A 20,652-nucleotide genomic window follows, 5' to 3' on the forward strand; every position below is an offset into this window, starting at 1 on the left:
AAATGGCGCTCTTTGGCCATCAATTGGCCCTTGCGCCATAAAACACCAAACATCATCATCATCATCACCAAAAAACGAGATCTTAGGTTTACGCTTCTTTCCCTTATTCATTAACGAGGGTCTCGTACTGGCAGGCTTGGTTTCATTAGTATACGAGGGACAATTAATCAGCTGCCCCTCGTAATAAGTTCACGTGCTACGTGACGCCACACATGCGCATGAAAGAGTGTTCTACACTCGCTGCTTGGTTTATAAATGGCGCTGACCAACACTCCTATTTCTAAATATACATATAAACCCAAAAAAGTGGGATGAGGGAAGGCCGCTGTAATATCTCAGTGGTTAGAGCATTGAACGCGGTAATCGAAGGCCGTAGGTTCGATTCCTGCACACGGCTGGTTATTTTTCCACCCACTTTTTTTTCTCATCGACATTCCATTTATTTTAATAACTTCCCTTTTACATTCCTAGGTATTACTGTCTGTTAGATCTCATTATTATTGTGTCAAAACACGAAAAAACGAGCCCTAGGTATACACTTTTTTCCGTTATTCATGAACAAGGGTCTCGTACTGGCAGACTTAGTGTCATTAGGTTGTATACGAGGGACTATTAGTCAGCCGCCCGCTCGTACTAATTACACGTGCTACGTGAGGCCACACATGCACATAAAAGAGTGTTTCACGCTTTCTGCTTGGCTTATAGATGGCGCTGACTGACACTCCTACTTCTAAAATTACATATATACCCAAAAAAGTGGGGTGAGGAAAGGCCGCTGTGATCGCCCAGTGAATAAAGCATCGAACGCGTTATTCGAAGGTCGTAGGTTTGATTCCTGCTCACGGATGGTTATTTTTTCACACACTTTTCTTTCTCTTTATACATTACAATTGTTCTAAAAGCTTCACTTATACATTCTTTGGTATTACTGTGTGTTAATTCTCAATATTATTGTGTTGAAATACGGAAAAAAACGATTTCTTAGGTGTACACTTCTTTCCATTATTCATTAACGAGAGTCTCGTACTGGCAGACTTGGTGTCATTAGGTTGTATACGAGGGACTATTAGTCAGCTGCCCGCTCGTAATAAGTTCACGTGCTACGTGACGCCAAACATGCGCATGAAAGAGTGTTCCACACTCGCTGCTTGGTTTATAAATGGCTCTGACCAACCCTCCTATTTCTAAATATACCTATAAACCCAAAAAAGTGGGGTGTGGGAAGGCCGCTGTGATAGCTCATTTGTTAGAGCATCGAACGCGTTATTCGACAGTCGTCGGCTTGATTCCTGCTCACTGCTGGTTATTTTTTCACCCACTTTTCTTTCTTCATATTGACATTCCATTTGTTCTAATAACTTGCCCTATACATTCTTTGGCATTACTGTCTGTTAGATATCATTATTATTGTGTCAAAACACGAAAAAAGGGCCCATAGTATACACTTCTCTCTCTCATTCATTAACGAGAGTCTCGTACTGGCAGACCTCGTGTCATTAGGTTCTATACAAGGGACTATCAGTCAGCTGCCCGCTTGTAATAAGTTCACGTGCTACCTGACGCCACACTTGCGCATAAAAGTGTGTTTCACACTCGCTGCTTGGCTTATAGATGGCGCAGACCGACACTCCTACTTCTAAAATTACATATACACCCAAAAATTGGGGTGAGGAAAGGCCGCTGTGATCGCTCAGTGGATAGAGCATCGAACGCGTTATCTGAAGGTCGTAGGTTCGATTCCTGCTCACGGCTGGTCATTTTTTCACACACTTTTCTTTCTCTTTTACATTACATTTGTTCTAAAAGCTTCACCTATACATTCTTTCGCATTACTGTGTGTTAATTCTTAATAGTATTGTGTCAAAACACGAAAAAACGAGTCCTTAGGTGTACACATCTTTCCCTTATTCATTAACGAGGGTCTCGTACTGGCAGGCTTGGTGTCATTAGGTTGTATACGAGGGACAATAATTCAGCTGCCCCCTCGTAATACGTTCACGTGCTACGTGACGCCACACATGCGCATGAAAGAGTGTTCCACACTCGCTGCTTGGTTCATAAATGGCGCTGACCAACACTCCTATTTCTAAATTTACATATAAACGCAAAAACGTTGGGTGTGGAAAGGCCCCTGTGATATCTCAGTGGTTAGAGCATCGAACGCGTTATTCGGAATTCGTAGGTTCGATTCCTGCTCACGGCTAGTTATTTTTTCACTCACGTTTCTTTCTTCTTATTGACATTCCATTTGTTCTAATAACTTCCTCTATACATTCCTTGACATTACTGTTTAATAGATCTCATTATTATTGTGTCAAAACACCAAAAAACCCCCGCAGGGGCGCCTGCGCAAGTAGGCGTTTGGTGTGTAGCGACACCACGGACCCGAGCTAACGGGGGAGTTTTGACTCCCTCCCACGCCTAGCCGTGCGTGGCTTTGCCGTGTCCGGGGAAAAGGGGATCCTGGGGGTTGAGCCGACGCTGGGTGATTGGACCTTTAAGGCCCCCCGGCAGAGGCAATACACCCCTTTGGCCCCGGCTTCACGTAGACGGCACCCCTGGGCTGACCCACCCAGGGAAAATCGGCAGTCGCCTTTTCCTATCTCTCTCTCCCTACATCTTCGTCTCTTGTTCTCACTTTACATCTTTCCTGTATTCTCCTCACTTCTTTTTACTTCCAATTTTTCCTGGCGGCAAGGGTTAACCTAGTGTAAATATCCAACCTTGGGTAGATATATTAGGTTATAGCGGCCATGTACGGCTGGCGCTTGCGCCTCCTTCGCGTCTCGCAGCGTCCCCTTGTTGGGCTCGGTGGTGGGTGGCTGGCATGGCCGCCGAAAAAGCTATCAAATTTATGGGAACCCCTAGCCCTGTCACAACTAATCGCCCCTCTAAGAGGTGGCGCACCGATGTAATTCTTGAATTTCTCCCGAACAAAAAGACAACTTCCCAAAATACCACATTATCCGTTGTGAAAATACAGAAAAGAAAGCTAGAAACATTTCACCTTTCCTTGTATCGAAATGCCTTATAGAAACGCTGGGCGCAGGCTACAAGGCCACAAAGACCGCCAGTGGTGACCTGTTACTTGAAGTAAAAGACAACGCACAGTACCAGAGACTACATAAACTCACAGCATTTGGGGATCAGCCTATCACAATCAAACCACATCGAACCATGAACACAGTGAAGGGTGTTGTATCAGATGGAGACCTGATGGACCTCTCTGATGATGAACTTCTAACAGGCTGGAAAGAGGAAAATGTCATTCAGGTGCAGCGTATCAAAATAAGAAGAGACAATAAGGAAATCCCAACGAAGCACATCATACTCACTTTCACATCTAGCACCCTCCCTACTGAAATAGCAACAGGATATCTTAAACTGCCAGTTAGACCATACATACCCAACCCGAGGCGCTGCTTTAAGTGTCAGATGTTCGGGCACGGCTTCCAGAGCTGCCGAGGACAGATTACCTGCGCAAAATGCGGCACCAAAGGTCATACCGCTGACGATGACTGTCAGCTACAAGTGCACTGTGCAAACTGTGAGGGTGACCATCCTGCATATTCCAGGTCATGCGTGGCCTGGAAAATGGAAAAAGAAATTATTAGTACAAAGTTTAAATTGAACATAAGCTTCCGTGAAGCGCGGCAGCGCGTTTCCCCGCATTTTTCTGGGAACACATCGTACGCCGAAGTGGCGCGAGGGGGGTCAGCACCACTTCGGTTTTCGGCAATGCCTTGGACCACGCCCAGCGTGCCGAGGAAAACGCCACAAGCCCCCATGGGGGGAGCAGCCTCGGCTGCCCCACCCTCCTTGAATACAGCCCCACCGAAGGCGCCTGTGAACCTTGGCAGCAGCCAGGGCACCACACAAACTAAAGAGGTCCCCTCGACCTCCAGCACGGTGGGGTTTAAGGCTCCGTCTGTCACGACGAAGCCTACAACGAAAACATTATCTGTCGCCTCTCCTGAGGCGATGGACACATCAACTGCACCGGCGCAGACTGCGCCAAAAGAGCGGCGGGGTTCCCTCGACCGCTCTGAAAAAGACGAAACGGTAATTACAGGGCCTTCTAAAGGCTCTGTAAGATAAGTCACTTCTCTCTTTAGACACCAGCCACACTCATTTCGTACACACAGCACTTCTTCACTCCCATAATGGAGACACAAATTATACAATGGAACGTCAGAGGACTACTTCGAAACCTCGATGATGTCCAAGAACTTCTAAACAAACATTCTCCAAAAGTGCTGTGTGTACAGGAAACACACTTAAAATCCAAGAATACAAATTTTTTGCGTCAATATGTTGTCTTTCGAAAGGACAGAGATGATGCTGTGGCATCATCTGGTGGTGTAGCCATTATTGTTAATCGAAGAGTAGCATGTAGCCATCTACCACTACTAACATCCCTAGAGGCAGTGGCTGTTCAAGGAGTTCTATTGAATAAGCTCGTCACCATCTGCTCTCTATACATACCGCCGCAACACCGCCTGGAAAAACATGATTTTCACTCTTTAATAGCCGAGTTACCAGAACCTTATCTGGTTCTAGGGGACATGAATGCGCACAGCGGTTTATGGGGTGACTCTCGATGTGATGCACGAGGTCGTCTCATCGAACAGTTCCTCTTTTCATCAGGTGCTTGTCTGTTGAATAGAAAACAGGCAATATATTATAACCTTGCAAACAATACTTACTCCTCCATAGACCTCAGTATCGCATCTCTTTCACTTGTACCATTACTTCAGTGGAAAGTCATAAATAACCCATACGGAAGTGACCATTTTCCTTTGGTTTTGAGTACACCAATAATACATGAATGTCCTCCACATGTTCCCAAATGGCTGATAAACAAAGCTGACTGGGAACAATTTCAAAAAATTACTCACTTAAGTTGGACCGAAATATGCGGATTAGGCATAGATGAAGCTGTGAAGTACTTCACAGCTTTTCTGACTGACGCAGCAGCCAGGTGCATACCGCAAACATCTGCAATGCCCGGCAAACGACACGTCCCATGGTGGAACACGGAGTGTCGTAATGCGCGAAAGGAACAGAACAGGGCATGGAGATTGCTGCGCAACTCGCCAACAGCGGAAAATCTTGACACGTTCAAGAAAATAAAGTCTCAAGGAAGGAGAACGCGTCGGCAGGCCAGAAGAGAAATCTGGCAGAAGTTTTTGTCAGGGATCAATTCATACACACAGGAGGCAAAAGTCTGGAACATGGTCGGTAGGATAGCAGGGAAACAAGTACACACACTTCCACTCGTAAACACTCAAGGTGATACCTTGGAAGATCAGGCAAACTTCCTCGGGGCACACTTTGAACGGGTATCCAGCTCGTCCCACTATACTGACACTTTCCAAAAATACAGAACAAGAATAGAAAAGCAGAAACTCGAACACAAATCCACTAGATACGAGGCATATAATCAAGCTTTCAGTCTAGCGGAGCTCCGAACATCTCTAAACTCCTGCAGCACTTCTGCCCCAGGTTCTGACCGTGTGGTGTATGAAATGTTAAAAAACCTACCAGATGAAACACGAAAAACCTTACTTTGTTTGTACAATGCTATCTGGTTTTCTGACACTATCCCTACCTCCTGGAAAGAGGCTATTATTATTCCCATTTTGAAAGAGGGCAAGGACCCTTCTTTAGCTTCAAGTTATAGGCCTATTGCACTTACAAGCTGCTTGTGCAAAGTATTCGAAAAAATGATAAACTGCCGACTTGTACATATCCTTGAAACAAAAAATTTGCTCGACCCATTTCAGTGCGGGTTTCGAGAAACTAGATCCACCACAGACCACCTTGTTCGTATCGAGGCACAGATCAGAGACGCCTTTGTCCATAAACAATATTTTCTCTCTGTGTTCCTCGATATCGAAAAGGCGTATGATACAACATGGCGTTTCGGAATTCTAAGAGACCTGTCCCACCTTGGTGTGCGCGGAAGAATGTTTCATATAATCGAAAGTTACCTGTCAAACCGGACATTCCGTGTCCGTCTGGGCAGTGTGCTCTCTCAAACATTTGTCCAGGAAACAGGCGTGCCACAAGGTGGCGTGCTTAGTTGCACACTTTTTATTATCAAAATGAATTCTTTGCACTTGTCCATTCCCCGCAATATGTTCTATTGTACATATGTCGACGACGTTCAGCTTGGCTTCGAGTCATGCAACCTGGCCATGTGTGAGCGGCAGGTTCAGCTGGGTTTAAATAAGGTCTCCAAATGGGCAGATGAAAACGGATTTCGACTTAACCCACAAAAAAGCACGTGTGTCTTGTTCTCTCGAAAGAGAGTCATGCACTCGGAACCTGACATTCGACTGAATGGGCAACGTCTGTCCGTCAAAGCCGAGCATAAATTCTTAGGCTTAATCTTGGACAACAAGTTGACCTTCGTACCGTACATCAAGTATTTAAAAACAAAATGTTTAAAAGCCATGAATGTTATAAAAGTGTTGTCACGTACTACGTGGGGTAGTGATAGGCAATGCCTCATGAACCTCTATAGAAGCCTTATTCGTACCCGCTTAGATTATGGGGCCGTTGTCTATCAGTCTGCCACTCAAAGTGCCTTGAAGATGCTTGACCCCATGCACCATTTGGGCATCCGCCTTTCTACGGGTGCTTTTCGCACCAGCCCCGTAGAAAGCATTTATGTTGAGTCAAATGAGTGGTCGCTTCATCTGCAGAGAACTTACATGTCCTTTGTTTATTTCCTTAAGGTGAAAGCTGACAAGAAGCACCCCTCATACTCTAGAATTAATGATTTGTCGAGCTCAACACTGTTTCAAAACAGGCCTTCGATGAGGCAACCCTTCTCAATTCGCCTGAAGTGTCTAGCTGAAGAAACTGAAGTGTCACTTGAACACAGTTTAATGGCTCCTGTAGCATACCCGCCACCGTGGCAGTGGCAGAATATAGACTGCGATGTGTCTTTCCTAGAGGTTACAAAACATGCACCTATTGCCCATATCCGAACATACTTTCTGGAACTCCAACACAAATACACATGTCCTGAGTTCTTCACAGATGCCTCCAAGACTAACTCCTCTGTGTCCTACGCTGCTGTCGGCCCATCCTTTTCGGATGCTGGCCCTCTACATCCACGCACAAGTATCTTCACAGCGGAAGCTTACGCGATACTGGTGGCAGCTAAACACATCAAACAATTACAAATACAAAAAGCAGTAGTTTATACAGACTCCCTCAGTGTGGTAACGGCTCTGCACAGTCTTAAAAAACATAAAACTCAGTCCTTGTCTCACTTTACTCCATTTTCTGCACACTTTACACGCAGAAACAACATGTTGTAGTGTGCTGAATGCCAGGGCACCGTGAGATCCAAGGCAACGTGAGGGCGGATCACCTCGCTGCATCCGTCCATGAGAGCACCGCCATTACATTCATATCAATCCCGGCCCTTGATCTTAAGCCGTCTCTCAAACTAAACCTCAGGGACTACTGGCAGAGCAAGTGGGATACACACACACAAAACAAACTACACGTTATCAAGCCACACCTTGGCCATTGGCCACCAGTATCAAAATCACGTCTAACAGAGGTAACACTAACAAGACTCAGGATAGGGCACGCATACACGACACACACACATCTTTTATCCGGTGGTGATCCAACATTGTGTGATAAATGTGGTGAGGCTTTAACAGTTCTTCACGTTTTAATCCAATGTAAACAGTTAGACACTCTAAGAAGACAACACTTCCCATTACCCTACCGACAACATATACCTTTACACCCTGCAATGTTTGTCGGTAGGGAACCACTTTTCACCCATAAATCATTGTTAGCTTTTTTAAGAGATGTTAATTTTTACCATGTATTATACCCAGGCATTGCATAGCGTGACCTCTCAAGAGAGGTCGCTGCTGCTGTGATTACATTTAAAAGCACTTGCCTCGCAGCCCTTGGACACAAGGGCACTGATGAGGCAAGTGTGCTAGTGCCAAATATTTTTACGTTTTTATTATCAAAACCTTTGTCACCCTTTTTAATATGCATATCACGCCACTGTCATGTCTTTAATACTTATGTTTTTACCGGCATTATCGCGAGGAATTTTAAGGCCCCTATACAGCCACGCAACATATCATTGTCCGCATCTCTATACTCATTGAAATGGCGCTCTTTGGCCATCAATTGGCCCTTGCGCCATAAAACACCACACATCATCATCATCATCACCAAAAAACGAGATCTTAGGTTTACGCTTCTTTCCCTTATTCATTAACGAGGGTCTCGTACTGGCAGGCTTGGTTTCATTAGTATACGAGGGACAATTAATCAGCTGCCCCTCGTAATAAGTTCACGTGCTACGTGACGCCACACATGCGCATGAAAGAGTGTTCTACACTCGCTGCTTGGTTTATAAATGGCGCTGACCAACACTCCTATTTCTAAATATACATATAAACCCAAAAAAGTGGGGTGAGGGAAGGCCGGTGTGTTAGCTCGGAGGTTAGAGCATCGAGTGCATTACTGGAAGGTCGTAGGTTCGACTTCTGCTCACGGCTGGTTATTTTTTCATTCACGTTTCTTTAATCTTATTGACATTCCATTTGTTCTAATAACTTCCCCTATACATTCCTTGACATTACTGTTTGTTAGATCTCATTATTATTCTGTCAAAACACCCAAAAAACGAGATCTTAGGTATACACCTCTTTCCCTTATTCATTATGAGGGTCTCGTACTGTCAGACTTGGTGTCATTAGGTTGCATTCGAGGAACTATTAGTCAGCTGCCAGCTCATATTAAGTTCACGTGCTACGTGACGCAACACATTCGCATGAAAGAGTGTTTCACACTCGCTCCTTGGCTTATAGATAGCGCTGACCAATACTCCTACTTCTAAATTTACATATAAACCCCAAAAAGTGGGATGAGGGAAGGCCGCTGTAATATCTCAGTGGTTAGAGCATTGAACGCGGTAATCGAAGGCCGTAGGTTCGATTCCTGCACACGGCTGGTTATTTTTCCACCCACTTTTTTTTCTCATCGACATTCCATTTATTTTAATAACTTCCCTTTTACATTCCTAGGTATTACTGTCTGTTAGATCTCATTATTATTGTGTCAAAACACGAAAAAACGAGCCCTAGGTATACACTTTTTTCCGTTATTCATGAACAAGGGTCTCGTACTGGCAGACTTAGTGTCATTAGGTTGTATACGAGGGACTATTAGTCAGCCGCCCGCTCGTACTAATTACACGTGCTACGTGAGGCCACACATGCACATAAAAGAGTGTTTCACACTTTCTGCTTGGCTTATAGATGGCGCTGACTGACACTCCTACTTCTAAAATTACATATATACCCAAAAAAGTGGGGTGAGGAAAGGCCGCTGTGATAGCTCATTTGTTAGAGCATCGAACGCGTTATTCGACAGTCGTCGGCTTGATTCCTGCTCACTGCTGGTTATTTTTTCACCCACTTTTCTTTCTTCATATTGACATTCCATTTGTTCTAATAACTTGCCCTATACATTCTTTGGCATTACTGTCTGTTAGATATCATTATTATTGTGTCAAAACACGAAAAAAGGGCCCATAGTATACACTTCTCTCTCTCATTCATTAACGAGAGTCTCGTACTGGCAGACCTCGTGTCATTAGGTTGTATACGAGGGACTATCAGTCAGCTGCCCGCTTGTAATAAGTTCACGTGCTACCTGACGCCACACTTGCGCATAAAAGTGTGTTTCACACTCGCTGCTTGGCTTATAGATGGCGCAGACCGACACTCCTACTTCTAAAATTACATATACACCCAAAAATTGGGGTGAGGAAAGGCCGCTGTGATCGCTCAGTGGATAGAGCATCGAACGCGTTATCCGAAGGTCGTAGGTTCGATTCCTGCTCACGGCTGGTCATTTTTTCACACACTTTTCTTTCTCTTTTACATTACATTTGTTCTAAAAGCTTCACCTATACATTCTTTCGCATTACTGTGTGTTAATTCCTAATAGTATTGTGTCAAAACACGAAAAAACGAGTCCTTAGGTGTACACATATTTCCCTTATTCATTAACGAGGGTCTCGTACTGGCAGGCTTGGTGTCATTAGGTTGTATACGAGGGACAATAATTCAGCTGCCCCCTCGTAATACGTTCACGTGCTACGTGACGCCACACATGCGCATGAAAGAGTGTTCCACACTCGCTGCTTGGTTTATAAATGGCGCTGACCAACACTCCTATTTCTAAATATACATATAAAACCAAAAAAGTGGGGTGAGGGAAGGCCGCTGTGATAGCTCAGTGGTTAGAGCATCGAACGCGTTATTCGGCAGTCGTCGGCTTGATTCCTGCTCACTGCTGGTTATTTTTTCACCCACTTTTCTTTCTTCATATTGACATTCCATTTGTTCTAATAACTTGCCCTATACATTCTTTGGCATTACTGTCTGTTAGATATCATTATTATTGTGTCAAAACACGAAAAAAGAGCCCGTAGTATACACTTCTCTCTCTCATTCATTAACGAGGGTCTCGTACTGGCAGACCTCGTGTCATTAGGTTGTATACGAGGGACTATCAGTCAGCTGCCCGCTTGTAATAAGTTCACGTGCTACCTGACGCCACACTTGCGCATAAAAGTGTGTTTCACACTCGCTGCTTGGCTTATAGATGGCGCAGACCGACACTCCTACTTCTTAAATTACATATACACCCAAAAATTGGGGTGAGGAAAGGCCGCTGTGATCGCTCAGTGGATAGAGCATCGAACGCGTTATCTGAAGGTCGTAGGTTCGATTCCTGCTCACGGCTGGTCATTTTTTCACACACTTTTCTTTCTCTTTTACATTACATTTGTTCTAAAAGCTTCACCTATACATTCTTTCGCATCACTGTGTGTTAATTCTGAATAGTATTGTGTCAAAACACGAAAAAACGAGTCCTTAGGTGTACACATCTTTCCCTTATTCATTAACGAGGCTCTCGTACTGGCAGGCTTGGTGTCATTAGGTTGTATACGAGGGACAATAATTCAGCTGCCCCCTCGTAATACGTTCACGTGCTACGTGACGCCACACATGCGCATGAAAGAGTGTTACACACTCGCTGCTTGGTTTATAAATGGCGCTGACCAACACTCCTATTTCTAAATATACATATAAAACCAAAAAAGTGGGGTGAGGGAAGGCCGCTGTGATAGCTCAGTGGTTAGAGCATCGAAAGCGGTAGTCGAAGGCCGTAGCTTCGATTCCTGCCCACGGCTGGTTATTTTTTCACCCACTTTATTTTCTCATCGACATTCCATATGTTTTAATGGCTTCCTATTTATATTCCTAGGTATTACTGTCTGTTAGATCTTATTATTATTGTGTCAAAACACGAAAAAACGAGCCCTAGGTATACACTTTTTTCCGTTATTCATTAACAAGGGTCTCGTACTGGCAGACTTCGTGTCATTAGGTTGTATGCGAGGGACTATTAGTCAGCTGCCCGCTCGTAATAAGTTCACGTGCTACTTGACGCAACACATGCGCATGAAAGAGTGTTCCACACTCGCTGCTTGGTTTATAAATGGCGCTGACTGACACTCCTATTTCTAGATAAACATATAAACCCAAAAAAGTGGGGTAAGGGAAGGCCGCTGTGATAGCTCAGTGGTTAGAGCATCGAACGCGTTATTCGAAGGTCGTAGGTTCAATTCCTGCTCATGGCTTGTTATTTTTTCACGCACTTTTCTTTAATCTTATTGACATTCTATTTGTTCTAATAACTTCCCCTATACATTCCTTGACATTACTGTTTGTTAGATCTCATTATTATTGTGTCAAAACACACAAAAAACGAGATCTTATGTATACACCTCTTTCCCTTATTCATTAACGAGGGCCTCGTACTGTCAGACTTGGTGTTATTAGGTTGCATTCGAGGAACTATTAGTCAGCGGCCAGCTCATATTAAGTTCACGTGCTACGTGGCGCAACACATTCGCATGAAAGAGTGTTTCACACTCGCTGCTTGGCTTATATATGGCGCTGACCAACACTCCTACTTCTAAATTTGCATATAAACCCCAAAAAGTGGGGTGAGGGAAGGCCGCTGTAATATCTCAGTGGGTAGAGCATTGAACGCGGTAATCGAAGGCCGTAGGTTCGATTCCTGCACATGGCTGGTTATTTTTCCACCCACTTTTTTTTCTCACCGACATTTCATTTGTTTTAATAACTTCCCTTATACATTCCTAGGTATTACTGTCTGTTAGATCTCAATATTATTGTGTCAAAACACGAAAAAACGAGCCCTAGGTATACAATTTTTTCCGTTATTCATTAACAAGGGTCTCGTACTGGCAGACTTAGTGTCATTAGGTTGTATACGAGGCACTATTAGTCAGCCGCCCGCTCGTACTAACTACACGTGCTACGTGAGGCCACACTTGCGCATAAAAGAGTGTTTCACATTTGCTGCTTGGCTTATAATTGGCGCTGACCGACACTCCTACTACTAAATTTACATATAAACTCCAAAAAAAGGTGGGATGAGGGAAGGCCGCTGTGATCGCTCAGTGGATAGAGCTTCGAACGCGTTACTCGTAGGTGGTACGTTCGATTTCCGCTTACGGCTGGTTATTTTTTCACACACTTTTCTTTCTCTTCATACAATACATTTGTTCTAAAAGCTTCACCTATACATTCTTTGGCATTACTGTGTTTTAATTCTCAATTTTATTGTGTCAAAACACGAAAAAACGAGTCCTTCGATGTACACTTCTTTCCCTTAATCATTAACGAGGGTCTCGTACTGGCAGACTTGGTGTCATTAGGTTGTATACGAGGGACTATTAGTCAGCTGCCCCCTCGTAATAAGTTCACGTGCTACTTGACGCAACACATGCGCATGAAAGAGTGTCCCACACTCGCTGCTTGGTTTATAAATGGCGCTGACTGACACTCCTATTTCTAGATATATATATAAACCCAAAAAAGTGGGGTGAGGGAAGGCCGCTGTGATAGCTCAGTGGTTAGAGCATCGAACGCGTTATTCGACAGTCCTAGGCTTGATTACTGCTCACGGCTGGTTATTTTTTTACCCTCTTTTCTTTTTTCATATTGACATTCCATTCATTCTAATAACTTCCCCTATACATTCTTGGGCATTTCTGTCTGTTAGATCTCAATATTATTGTGTCAAAACACGAAAAAAATGAGCCCGTAGTATACACTTCTTTCTCTTATTCATTAACGAGGGTCTTGTACTGGCAGACCTGGTGTCATTAGGTTGTATACGAGGGACTATGTCAGCTTCCCGCTCTTAATAAGTTCACGTGCTAGGTGACGCCACACATGCGCATAAAAGAGTGTTTCACACTTGCTGCTTGGCTTATAGATATCGCTGACCGACACTCCTACTTCTAAATTTACATATAAACCCAAAGAAGTGGGGTAAGGAAAGGCTGCTGTGATAGCTCAGTGGTTAAAGCTTCGCACGCGTTATTCGAAGGTCGTAGGTTTGATTTCCGCCCACGGCTGGTTACTTTTTACGCACTTTTCTTTCGTCTTATTGACCTTCCAATTGTTTGATAATTCCCCCTATACATTCCTTGGCATCACTGTCTGTTTGATCTCATTATTATTGTGTCAAAACACGAAAAAACGAGCCCTTAGGTGTACACTTTTTTCCTTTTGCAATAATGAGGGTCTCGTACTGGCAGACTTGGTGTCATTAGGCTGTATACGAGGGACTATTAGTCAGCTGCCCGCTCGTACTAAGTACACGTGCTATGTGAGGCCACACACGCATAAAAGAGTGTTTCACACTTTCTGCTTGGCTTATAGATGGCGCTGACTGACACTCCTACTTCTAAAATTACATATACACCCATAAAAGTGGGGTGAGGGAAGAGTGCTATGATAGCTCAGTAGTTAAAGCATCGCACGCGTTATTAGAAGGTCGTTGGTTTGATTTCTGCCCACGGCTGGTTATTTTTTACGCACTTTTCTTTCGTCTTATAGACCTTCCATTTGTTTTTTAATTCCCCCTATACAATCCTTGGCATCACTGTCTGTTTGATCTCATTATTATTGTGTCAAAAGACGAAAAAATGAGCCCTTAGGTGCACACTTCTTTCCCTTATTCATTAATGAGGGTCTCGTACTGGCAGACCTCGTGTCATTAGGTTGTATACGAGGGACTATCAGTCAGCTGCCCGCTTGTAATAAGTTCACGTGCTACCTGACGCCACACTTGCGCATAAAAGTGTGTTTCACACTCGCTGCTTGGCTTATAGATGGCGCTGACCGACACTCCTACTTCTAAAATTACATATACACCCAAAAATTGGGGTGAGGAAAGGCCGCTGTGATCGCTCAGTGGATAGAGCATCGAACGCGTTATCTGAAGGTCGTAGGTTCGATTCCTGCTCACGGCTGGTCATTTTTTCACACACTTTTCTTTCTCTTTATACATTACATTTGTTCTAAAAGCTTCACCTATACATTCTTTCGCATTACTGTGTGTTAATTCTCAATAGTATTGTGTCAAAACACGAAAAAACGAGTCCTTAGGTGTACACTTCTTTCCCTTATTCATTAACGAGGGTCTCGTACTGGCAGGCTTGGTGTCATTAGGTTGTATACGAGGGACAATAATTCAGCTGCCCCCTCATAATACGTTCACGTGCTACGTGACGCCACACATGCGCATAAAAGAGTGTTCCACACTCGCTGCTTGGTTTATAAATGGCGCTGACCAACACTCCTACTTCTAAATTTACATATACACCCCAAAAAGTGGGGTGAGGGAAGGCCGCTGTGATAGCTCAGTGGTTAGAGCATTGAACGCGTTATTCGACAGTCGTAGGCTCGATTCCTGCTCACGGCTGGTTATTTTTTCACCCACTTCTTTTTTCTCATCGGCATTCCAGTTTTTCGAATAACTTCCCCTATACATACCTTGGCATTACTGTTTGTTAGATCTCATTATTATTGTGTCAAAACACGAAAAAACGAGCCCTTAGGTATACACTTCTTTCCCTTATTCATGAACGAGGGTCTCGTACTGGCGAATTTGGTGTCATTAGCTTATATACGACGGACTATTAGTCAGCGTCCCGCTCGTAATAAGTTCACGTGCTACGTGACGCGATACATGCGCATAAAAAAGTTTTTCACACTGGCTTCTTGGCTTATAGATAGCGCTGACTGACACTCCTACTTCTAAATTTACATATAAACCCAAAAAAGTGGGTTGAGGGAAGGCCGCAGTGATATCTCAGTGGTTAGAGCATCGAACCTGTTATTCGAAGGTCGTAGGTTCACTTCCTGCACATGGCTTGTTATTTTTCACCCACTTTTCTTTCTTCCTTATGACATTCCATTTGTTCTAATAACTTCCCCTATACATTCCTTGGCATTACTATTTGTTAGATCTCATTATTGTGTCAAAACATGAAAAAACGAGCCCTTAGGTATACACTTCTTTCCCTTATTCATTAACGAGGGTCTCGTACTGGCGAACTTGGTGTCATTAGCTTATATACGACGGACTATTAGTCATCTGCCCACTCGTAATAAGTTCACGTGCTACGTGACGCGACACATGCGCATAAAAGAGTTTTTCACACTTGCTGCTTGGCTTATAGATAGCGCTGTCCGACACTCCTACTTCTAAATTTACATCTAAAACCCCAAAAAGTGGGGTGAGGGAAGGCCGCTGTAATACCTCAGTGGTTAGAGCATCGAACGCGGTAGTCGAAGGTCGTAGGTTCGATTCCTGCACACGGTTGGTTATTTTTTCACCCACTTTTTTCTTCTTATTACCATTACATTTGTTCTAATAACTTCCCCTATACATTCCTTGACATTACTGTTTGTTAGATCTCATTATTATTGTGTCAAAACACCAAAAAACAAGATCTCAGGTATACACTTCTTTCTCTTATTCAATAATGAGGGTCTCGTACTGGCAGACTTGGTTTCATTAGGTTGTATACGAGGGACTATTATTCAGCTGCCCGCTCGTAATAAGTTCACTTGCTACGTGACGCCACACTTGCGCATAAAAGAGTGTTTCACACTCGCTGCTTGGCTTATAGATGGCGCTGGCCAACACTCCTACTTCTAAATTCACATATAAACCCAAAAAAGTGGGGTGAGGGAAGGCCGGTGTGTTAGCTCGGAGGTTAGAGCATCGAATGCATTACTGGAAGGTTGTAGGTTCGACTTCTGCTCATGGCTGGTTATTTTTCCCCCACGTTTCTTTCTTTTTATTGACATTCCATTTGTTCTAATAACTTCCCCTGTACAATCCTTGGCATTACTGTCTGTTAGATCTCAATAGTATTTTGTCAAAACACGAAAAAACAAGCCCTTCGGTATACACTTCTTTCCCTTATTCATTAACGAGTGTCTCCTACTGGCAAACATGGTATCATTAGTTGTATACGAGGGACTATTAGTCAGCTGCCCGTTCGTAATAAGTCCACTGCTACGTGACCCCACGCATGTGAATAAAAGAGTGTGTTACCCTCGCTGCTTGGCTTATAAATGGCGCTGACCGACACTCCTACTTCTAAATTTATATATGAACTCAAAATAGGTGGGTTGAGGGAAGGCCGCTGTGATCGCCCAGTGAATAGAGCATTGAACGCGTTATTCAAAGGTCGTAGGCTCGATTCCTGCTCACGGCTGGTTATTTTTTCACCCACATTTCTTTGTTCATATTGACATTCCATTTGTTTTAATAACTTTCCCTATACATTCTTGGGCATTACTGTCTGTTAGATCTCAATATTATTGTGTCAAAACACGAAAAAACAAGCCCGTAGTATACACATCTTTCCCCTATTTATTAACAAAGGTCTCGTACTGGCAGAATTAGTGACATTAGGTTGTATAGAAGGGACTATTAGTCAGCCGCCCGGTCGTAATAAGTTGACGTGCTACGTGACGCCACACATGCGCATGAAAGGGTGTTCCACACTCGCTGCTTGATTTATAGATGGCGCTGACCGACACTCCTATTTCTAAATTTACATATAAACCCAAAAAAGTGGGGTGAGGGAAGGCCGGTGTGTTAGCTCGGAGGTTAGAGCATCGAATGCATTACTGGAAGGTTGTAGGTTCGACTTCTGCTCATGGCTGGTTATTTTTTCCCCCACGTTTCTTTCTTTTTATTGACATTCCATTTGTTCTAATAACTTCCCCTGTACAATCCTTGGCATTACTGTCTGTTAGATCTCAATAGTATTTTGTCAAAACACGAAAAAACAAGCCCTTCGGTATACACTTCTTTCCCTTATTCATTAACGAGGGTCTCGTACTGGCGAACTTGGTGTCATTAGCTTATATGCGACGGACTATTATTCAGCTGCCCGCTCGTAATAAGTTAACGTGCTACGTGACGCGACACATGCGCATAAAAGAGTTTTTCACACTCGCTGCTTGGCTTATAGACAGCGCTGTCCGAAACTCCTACTTCTAAATTTACATATAAACCCAAAAAAGTGGGGTGAGGGAAGGCCGCAGTGATAGCTCAGTGGTTAGAGCATTGAACGTGTTATTCAAAGGTCGTAGGTTCAATTCCTGCTCATGGCTTGTTATTTTTTCACCCACTTTTTTTTCTTCCTGATGACATTCCATTTGTTCTAATAACTTTCCCTATACATTCCTTGGCATTACTGTTTGTTAGATCTCATTACTATTGTGTCAAAACAGGAAAAAATGAGCCCTTGGGTATACACTTTTTTCCCTTATTCATTAACGAGACCCTCGAACTGGCAGACTTGGTGTCATTAGGTTGTATACAAGGGTTAATTGCCAGCCGCCCGCTCGTATTATGTTGACGTGCTACGTGACGCCACACATGCGCATGAAAGAGTGTTCCACACTCGCTGCTTGGTTTATAGATGGCGCTGACCGACACTCCTGATTCTAAATTTACATATAAACCCCCAAAAAGGGGTGAGGTAAGGCCGCTGTAATACCTCAGTGGTTAGAGCATCGAACGTGGTAGTCGAAGGTCGTAGGTTCGATTCCTGCACACGGCTGGTTATTTTTTCGCCCACTTCTTTTTTCTCATCGACATTCAATTTGTTCTAATCACTTCCCCTTTACAATCCTTGGTATTACTGTCAGTTAGATCTCATTATTATTGTGTCAAAACACGAAAAAACAAGCCGTTAGGTATACACTTTTTTCCATTATTCATTAAGAAGGGTCTCGTACTGGATCACTTAGTGTCATTAGGTTGTATACGAGGGACTATTAGTCAGCCGCCCGCTCGTACTAAGTACACGTGCTACGTGACGCCACACTTGCGCATAAAAGAGTGTTTCACACTCGCTGCTTGGCTTATAGAGGGCGCTGACCGACACTTCTACTTCTAAATTTACATATAAACCCAAAAAAGTGGGGTGAGGGAAGGCCGGTGTGTTAGCTCGGAGGTTAGAGCATCGAATGCATTACTTGAAGGTTGTAGGTTCGACTTCTGCTCATGGCTGGTTATTTTTTCCCCCACGTTTCTTTCTTTTTATTGACATTCCATTTGTTCTAATAACTTCCCCTGTACAATCCTTGGCATTACTGTCTGTTAGATCTCAATAGTATTTTGTCAAAACACGAAAAAACAAGCCCTTCGGTATACACTTCTTTCCATTATTCATTAACGAGTGTCTCCTACTGGCAAACATGGTATCATTAGTTTTATACGAGGGACTATTAGTCAGCTGCCCGTTCGTAATAAGTCCACTGCTACGTGACCCCACGCATGTGCATAAAAGAGTGTGTTACCCTCGCTGCTTGGCCTATAAATGGCGCTGACCGACACTCCTACTTCTAAATTTATATATGAACTCAAAATAGGTGGGGTGAGGGAAGGCCGCTGTGATCGCCCAGTGAATAGAGCATTGAACGCGTTATTCAAAGGTCGTAGGCTCGATTCCTGCTCACGGCTGGTTATTTTTTCACCCACATTTCTTTGTTCATATTGACATTCCATTTGTTTTAATAACTTTCCCTATACATTCTTGGGCATTACTGTCTGTTAGATCTCATTATTATTGTGTCAAAACACGAAAAAACAAGCCCGTAGTATACACATCTTTCCCCTAATTATTAACAAAGGTCTCGTACTGGCAGACTTAGTGTCATTAGGTTGTATAGAAGGAACTATTAGTCAGCCGCCCGGTCGTAATAAGTTGACGTGCTACGTGACGCCACACATGCGCATGAAAGGGTGTTCCACACTCGCTGCTTGATTTATAGATGGCGCTGACCGACACTCCTATTTCTAAGTTTACATATAAACCCAAAAAAGTGGGATGAGGGAAGGATGCTGTGATATCTCGGTGGTTAGAGCATCGAACGCGTTATTTGGAAATCGTAGGTTTGATTCCTGCTCAGGGCTGGCTATTTTTTCACCCACTTTTCTTTCTTCCTTATGACATTCCATTTGTTCTAATAACTTCCCCTATACATTCCGTGGCATTACTGTTTGTTGGATCTTATTATTATTGTGTGAAAACACGAAAAAACGAGCCCTTAGGTATACACTTCTTTCCCTTATTCAATAACGAGGGTCTCGTACTGGCGAACTTGGTGTCATTAGCTTATATGCGACGGACTATTATTCAGCTGCCCGCTCGTAATTAGTTCACGTGCTACGTGACGCGACACATGCGCATAAAAGAGTTTTTCACACTCGCTGCTTGGCTTATAGACAGCGCTGTCCGAAACTCCTACTTCTAAATTTACATATAAACCCAAAAAAGTGGGGTGAGGGAAGGCCGCAGTGATAGCTCAGTGGTTAGAGCATTGAACGTGTTATTCAAAGGTCGTAGGTTCAATTCCTGCTCATGGCTTGTTATTTTTTCACCCACTTTTTTTTCTTCCTGATGACATTCCATTTGTTCTAATAACTTTCCCTATACATTCCTTGGCATTACTGTTTGTTAGATCTCATTACTATTGTGTCAAAACAGGAAAAAATGAGCCCTTGGGTATACACTTTTTTCCCTTATTCATTAACGAGACCCTCGAACTGGCAGACTTGGTGTCATTAGGTTGTATACAAGGGACAATTGCCAGCCGCCCGCTCGTATTATTTTGACGTGCTACGTGACGCCACACATGCGCATGAAAGAGTGTTCCACACTCGCTGCTTGGTTTATAGATGGCGCTGATTCTAAATTTACATATAAACCCCCAAAAAGGGGTGAGGTAAGGCCGCTGTAATACCTCAGTGGTTAGAGCATCGAACGCGGTAGTCGAAGGTCGTAGGTTCGATTCCTGCACACGGCTGGTTATTTTTTCGCCCACTTCTTTTTTCTCATCGACATTCAATTTGTTCTAATCACTTCCCCTTTACAATCCTTGGTATTACTGTCAGTTAGATCTCATTATTATTGTGTCAAAACACGAAAAAACAAGCCGTTAGGTATACACTTTTTTCCATTATTCTTTAAGAAGGGTCTCGTACTGGATCACTTAGTGTCATTAGGTTGTATACGAGGGACTATTAGTCAGCCGCCCGCTCGTACTAAGTACACGTGCTACGTGAGGCCACACCCGCATAAAAGAGTGTTTCACACTTTCTGCTGGGCTTATAGATGGCGCTGACTGACACTCCTACTTTTAAAATTACACATACACCCAAAAAAGT

The 20,652-nt window shown here is 43.5% G+C and overlaps 2 non-coding genes across 2 annotated transcripts; both read left to right on the top strand.

The window, feature by feature from the left end:
* The first annotated feature begins 17,512 nt into the window (after positions 1-17,512).
* On the top strand, positions 17,513-17,588 carry TRNAT-UGU (transfer RNA threonine (anticodon UGU)). Its single transcript has one exon. It is a non-coding gene; the product is annotated as a tRNA-Thr (tRNA).
* Positions 17,589-19,776: 2,188 nt separating this feature from the next.
* On the top strand, positions 19,777-19,852 carry TRNAT-UGU (transfer RNA threonine (anticodon UGU)). Its single transcript has one exon. It is a non-coding gene; the product is annotated as a tRNA-Thr (tRNA).
* Positions 19,853-20,652: the final 800 nt, after the last annotated feature.

The sequence above is a fragment of the Rhipicephalus microplus genome, chromosome 6 (genome assembly GCF_043290135.1).
Source record: "Rhipicephalus microplus isolate Deutch F79 chromosome 6, USDA_Rmic, whole genome shotgun sequence".
Taxonomy (NCBI): Eukaryota; Metazoa; Arthropoda; class Arachnida; order Ixodida; family Ixodidae; genus Rhipicephalus; species Rhipicephalus microplus.